At 39.8% G+C, this 7006-nt stretch overlaps 1 pseudogene; it reads left to right on the top strand.

Annotated features, from left to right (window-relative positions):
* Nucleotides 1-459: 459 nt before the first annotated feature.
* LOC149318477 (calcium homeostasis modulator protein 3 pseudogene) lies at nucleotides 460-6625 on the top strand (annotated as a pseudogene).
* Nucleotides 6626-7006: the final 381 nt, after the last annotated feature.

Below are 7006 nucleotides of genomic sequence, written 5' to 3'. Positions count from 1 at the left end.
TACAAAAGAGTTCTGTGATTTAGTGTTTTTGTGTTTTTCTAATGGAGCAAATATAATGGCAGGAGGATCTTATTCATTGCCTTTGAAAAGTGAGACAACTAGGCTGTAGGTTTCATCTTGATGTAACAAGACATGGACAAGAGACACAACTGTGCCAATGAGGATTGAATAGAGAGAACTCTAGATGTGATGCCAAGAAAAGCATACAAAGGATCCAGTGATGTTAATGTGAGTAGGACATAGGCAAACTGAAAAGGCCATCTGCACAAAATTGAGTGCTGTACTATTTGCTCTTCCAGTCTATCGTTTTCATAGCTTTGAATTAAACAGATCTTATAGACCTTGGCTAAACAGAGTGTTTAAAGAAGCCTTCCAACACCAGAGTAGCAAGTGCTTCACCTTTCTGAAACTATCCTGACCATTACTCAGAAAAAGGCCCTCAGTCCTCATCACAGAACCATGGATCGATTCCGAATGATTTTCCAGTACTTCCAGACCAATTCAGAGTCAGTAACAAATGGAATCTGTGCGCTGCTTGCATTGGCAAGTGTAAAGATTTATACCTCTTTTGACTTCAGCTGCCCTTGTCTTCCTAAATACAACATGGCATATGGCTTGGGAGTCATGTTCCTCCCTCCAGTGGCACTTTTTCTCTGTGGTCTTATTGTCAACCGACAGTTTGTGGTGATGCTTGAAGAATGGAATAGACCTACTGGGGACAGGAAGAAGAATCTGGCCATTATCAGGTGGGGGATTACAATTCTAGTGTAAATGACTTTTAAGACAGTTTGGAAAAGTCAAGTTTTGGACTACAGCTTCCATAATCTCCTATTTGGCATGGCTACAAAGGATTCTGGAAGATGTAGTCGAAAAAGTTATTTTTCCTCATTTTCTATCCATGCAATTAATTTACTTATTCACTGCTCTCCCATGTTCAGTTTTTAAGAATATTATCTTCCTGAAGTTACTAATTTACATAGACATTTTAATTAACATTGTTGTTAATTAACAGATGTATTTAGATCAGATCAAAATCCCTCAGGTTATAGCTAAAGTGGCTAGTTTCTATTCAGCTGCCATTATCTGCTCTAGTTTACTGATGAAATAATATCTTTATTAAAAAATTAAATATTATTTGAGTGTTTTAATATTATTATTTTGAATTGTATTTATGCTGCTTTGTATTTTATATATTTTGTGTTCTAGCATTTTGTATTTTTCATACACTAGCCTATGACTGCTTGATGTCATCATAACACAATGAAGTATATTATTATAATTGTCCTATATAATCATATTATAATACACAGCTCTAAGGCTAACACATAGTGGTGCCCCAAAAAGAAAATAATATAGATGTAATAAAGACATGACTGACTCCATGCATTTCAGATATGCATCTGACTCAAGGTCAAACTAAAGGTGATGTGCAAATAAGGTTTCTCACCTTAAAAAAAAAATTAAAACTAAAGTATTCCAGGAATGGGTGGAATTCTGATCAGAACAATCTATACATTTTTATTAGATTTTTATTCTTATTTTTATATATTTTACTCTCATGTTCTCTTATATAACTCTTATTTAGAGTTCTACACAGAGTTTTATAGAGAATTTTATCTTGTTTTTCTATTTTGTATTGTGGTACTTTGAGTTTTAACCACCACTTCTTCTTACCTTTTTTCCTCCCATTGGGAGTGTGCTTCAAAGAACAAAACATGGACACTGACAGAGAGTAACGCAGTGAGAGTGGAGGAGGCCATGATGGGATGCATGAGACAGAGCTCCTTGCACATCTGGGGAACCACTTATGTACAGAGGTGGTGGATACTTCCATTTGCTTATTCAGAAAAAGAATTACTGTCAGTGCAACCAGGAAATGCACCAGCATAATGCCCCAAAAGGATTTCAGCCATAAGGATTATGAATGCAATATCTGGGTAGACAAACCGTAAAACTTTGAGACCATGCTCATGTGTGACAAATGGACTTTATCACACGCGAGGAATTTCTCTAAATTTCAAATGAAAAGAAAGTGTGGCCAGAACGCATTTATGTGAATTCGCTAGTTCAGCGAATTTATGTGAATGCAAATTGCATTCGAACTGGCTTCCCATTGCCCAAAAATAGCATGCCATTGCGTGAATTTGCGTGTAGTAGTCTATCATGCGATAACGTGAAACCCCATGATTGTGCTCGGACTGACTTCCCATTGCCCGAATTTGCGTGTGATAGTCTATCACGCAATAACGTTTAGATTGCCATTGGATTATACTTCCAATTTCCCTTGTCTGATAACGTCCAAAAGCCTTGTTTGGAAGCATCGTTTCCCTTAAAATGTTCACCCAGTGAATTCTCTTAAGGCTTAGTCCTTGGCAAGAAGGTTTTAATTCCCCTAGATCTCTGAGGAAAACTTTTTGTCTCACTGTTTTTCTCTTTAATACTACTCAAACATTATTGATCTTTTAAAATTAAATCTCTCCAGACCACTTGTTCTAAGCATGCTAAAAGTTACTCTTTATGGGATTCAAAACATGATCTATTAGGTAAGGTGAGGCAACCTCAGATTTGAGGGGCAGCAGTGGGAGCCCTCAGCTGCTCCTCTTGAACTCCGATCATTTCTCTCCATTGTAAAATCAAGCTGTTTATGCCAGCTAATCTAGCTAATCTCCCCCAAATTTTCCCTCTGCCTATGTAGTAGATGATAATGTCTTGTTAACCGCCACCCCAGTCAGATTCAGTACAAAGCAGTGTGCCATCTTGCATTTCACTTTAGGCAGGAAAATGCCTTCGGCTGGCCAGATATGATGGAAATGAAGTTGTGAATTTTGGAAATAAAGTTGAGCATTTCAGAAATGAAACTGAGCATTTTAGTTTCAAAATGGGCCAGCACAACTAGTAGTCGGTATTTTTTATTTTCCATAGCTGCCACAGGAAGAAACTATGATAAATAGGCACCAACAGCAGAACTATATATTGCAAGGCAAATATGTAATTGCAAATTCAATGAATATTTCATAATGGTAAAATAAATAAGCGGCAACTAAGTTAACCTCTCCCATGTTCTGAATTCTCCTTTAATGTAGAGCTCTCAGATAATTTTACTCAATATTTCCCCAGTCCATTTAAGATTTTATATAAACCAGCTTTTCTCATACAAAGTGAATGTTTTATCTTTTTAGCCCCACCCTGTAGAATCTATATTCAATATATTTTTTGTTAATTTTTTTAAAGTTCCTACAAAGACACTTTGCAAAAGGATGGTATGTAGAGATTTGATTATATCTCACAGGAGGAGGAATTAGATTGACCACAAAAGGTTCATGCCTTAATGTGTTGTTTTTAGGGTGCCATAAGATTATTTACTTATTTTGCTATAGCACACTAAAATAGCTGCCCCTCCAAAAATAACTGAAATCAGATTGTCTCACATCTTCTTTATTTATTTCTCATGCCAATAAGGTTCTATGACTTAACAGAAACTTCCAGTCTTGAGAGATACCAGCTTCATTCTTGCTTCTCTGACCAACAACAGGTACATGTGTTCTTCTGTGTTGCAACGGGCCATGATTGCACCTGTTGTCTGGATCGTTGTCACCCTCCTCGATGGAAAATGTTTTGTATGTGCCTTCAGCATTTCCATTGACCCTGATAAGTTTCCAGATTTTACCAGAAACATCACCTCTCATGATGAGGTACAGCGTTTGTTCTCTAAGGTCCCATGCAAAGATGATGAGCTCATGAGGAACAACACTTCCCGCAAGGCAGTATCAAGATACCTCAGATGCTGGTCACAGGTGTGTATACAAGCATGCATTGGACCTGACTGTATATAATTACTTTCCACAATCCCTCTGAGCTTTGGAAAGATTGGTTTACAACTCCTCTGGGGAGGGGGAGGGTTGCAGTCTGACACATATAGATGGTGCTAGGTTGATATAAAAGTTGAGTAAAGCACTTTGAAATCATTAATGCACCTGCAACAGAAAACACTCTGAAACAGTTCCTCAAATGTGTTACGCTCATCTTTGGAATAATCTCTTTTGATCAACCAGCCATTAAATATAGGAAGCAACCACTGCACTCATTGGTTTCAATAATCTATGGCAGGCCCCCATGTGAATGCAAAGTAGCTAACAATTGTTCAGAAATTCAGCCATCATATGATCTACATGGTACAGTATAGCTCAAACAGAGATATTAGGATAAATTACTATCTTTCATCCTATTCTTTCACAGTATACCATTATAGCACTGTAATTCCACTTGCCATAGTTCCATTTTATGGAGTTCTGGGATTTTCAGTTTAGGAAGGGATATTTAGTATTCTTAGACAGACATTTCCAGTGTCTGTCTCATCAACCTTCAAATCCCAGTATTCCACAGGATGCAGACATGGTAGTTGAAGTGGAATCATAGCACTATAACTACTGTATGTAGTGTGAACAGGGCCCCTGATGTGGGAATAGATTAGATTGCTAAAGTAATTGTTCACTACAAATGTTTGTAAGACAGGAAGAAGAGGCATAGGAGAGAGTGGCATCACTGGGGAATGTGATGGGGGGGCAGACTGCACTAGGTGACACACAGAAGAAGAGTGACACCCAGTTCAGCCTTCCAATGCAGGAGGGGCGCTTACATACCCTTGCTGGCTGCTCTGTCCCAGGGCTTCCTCCCAGGGTAGAAAGCCCAGGAACAGAAGGAGAGTTGCATGTGTCCTTTAGCACACTGGGTGACACCATAGTTAGTGACACCGCTGGAGGGAGGAAGAGAGGGAATTCATTAGTGGTTAAGAACCTTTTTCCAGTCCAATAGTGGGCAAGACATAGAGCCTTATCACATGGACGGTTTTGCAGCTCTGTTCTGACACAACTGCGGGTCAACCATGTGAATTCACGCTAAAATGTGATGTATTATCTCACGTGATTGCTTTCTATGGGGGGATCATTCCAAGGCACTTCCACAGTCAATCCAAAGTGACTCCTCCTTTTGGTGAATTCGATAACAAGCTAATTCACAAAAATTGCTTCTAAGCTCACTTCGATTTCAATGGTCTGGTGTGGAATACAATTTTGCTTCCATCCTGGTACACACCCCCTCCAAACCTCCAAGGTCCCACATTTCCCATGATACTGCGCTGTAATTTTGCCCCATTTGCTTCCGGTGCTCGGAAGGGTAGATTTATATGTAGATGACAGGGATGAAGGGAATGAAACAGGAAGCTGGGGGGAGAGATGGGAGCAACGGAGAGGGCTATCGGAGGCTGGGGGGAGCAACAAATTCCAACTCCCAGAATTCCATAGCCTCGAGCCAAGAACCCCACAACAAACTCCAACTCCTAGAATTCCATAGCACTGAGCCAGGACAGTGAAAGTGGAGTCAAACCGGATTATTTCCCAAGTGCAGATGCAACCTAAGAGAAGGCAACTGTTATAAAGGGAAGGATAGTGGATTGGATTCAGGGAGGTGGTACTTTAGAGAGCATGGAGAATAAGGGAAACCAGATCATTTCTGCAATCCTCCAAAATGGGTCTCCTTCAGATCCAAAGGATTTACTTCCAAGCTTCTACACTTCTACACTGATTATTTTGCAGTGAATAATAATAATAATAATAATTCCTTAATAATAATAATAAATTAATGAGGATTCTGACACAGAGGACAGATGTAGATGTAGCTGAAATAGATGAGGGGAACTGATTATAACCATTCTGAAGGCAGCAATGACCCCCCACATGTTGTTGGACTGTTGCTCCTATCAGCTCTACCCAGTACAGGCAATAGTGAGGGATTGGGGGAGATGTGGTCCAGAAACATTGAGGGGGTAACACTTTCTTCCATGGACAGAAGCACTGCTTCTTAAGTTATCTAATATGTGGGACCACCAAGGTTTTTCTTCCAATCTTCCAGGGACTGGTACCATATTTGTACCCCTTGACTACAACTGTTTCTTTCTTTCCTGGAAATGCCATAGACCAGCAGCCAATAGCTCATGGATTGGCATTTCTCCATGAACTACCACTTTGAGTAGCATTGACCTGAAAAGTAAGTTAGAATACTGTTCTTATTTGATATTTCAAGAAACCAATATTAATATTCTCCTATGGGTTTTGTTTTTTCTTCCTTGTGTCTTTGTTTGGTTTTGATTACTGTAAAATTCACATGTTCTTGGTTCCTGTATATCTTCTTTATTCCCTCCCAGGCTTTTGGATGGAGTATACTGTTGACTCTCATAGTGATAGCCTTCCTGGCACGTTCTCTGAAGCCCTGCTTTGATCAAGCTGCCTTTTTTCAGACTCGCTATTGGAGCAATTACATTGATATTGAACAAAAGATATTTGATGAAACCTGTTGTGATCATGCCCGAGACTTTGCACACAAGTGCATCCTCCATTTCTTTGAGAGCATGCAGGAAGAAATCAGATTAAGACGGTTTAATGCCTGCACGGAAGACAAAGAGGGGAAAGAAGAGGAGGAAGACCACTTGAAAGGGATCACCAGCCAAGACCAAATGAACAAGGTTCTTCAGTCCTGGTACTACAGCAAACCCACACTGGATTTGAACCGAGCAACACAACGTCAGTTTGTAGGTGCAGAAAGGAAACCCTACCTTTGGCAGGCAGTGTGATTAACCAGTGGAACACTGTTACCAGGCAAACAGATGTTTAAAAAACATCAGTACAGATCATGTCAGAGTTAGACAAGTCTCACATCATGCTTTGGGTGACCAGATGCCAAAGAGAACAGGTCAGCTCCATCCTTAATAGACGTATAGAAGAGGGAGTTTCAGCATGAATAAGGATAACAAGTTTCTCTTCCACTAAATATTCAAGGTTCAGGACCCCTATTTTCTTTTCCGTCACCCCCAGTCATAACCTTCCTCAGTGTGGTGCCTTTCAGGTACTTGGTGCAACACCTCCCATCAGCCCCAGACATCCTGGGCTATGCTTAGAATGATGGGAAATTGTAGTTCAAAAACATCTGGAGAACAGTAGGTTGGAGAAAGCTG

Source organism: Sceloporus occidentalis, unplaced genomic scaffold (genome assembly GCF_023333645.1).
Source record: "Sceloporus occidentalis isolate IW3139 unplaced genomic scaffold, rSceOcc1.0.p SCAF_2, whole genome shotgun sequence".
Classification (NCBI taxonomy): domain Eukaryota; kingdom Metazoa; phylum Chordata; class Lepidosauria; order Squamata; family Phrynosomatidae; genus Sceloporus; species Sceloporus occidentalis.
Note: the sequence above shows the minus strand (reverse complement) of the source record. Positions and strands in the feature narration are given on the sequence as shown.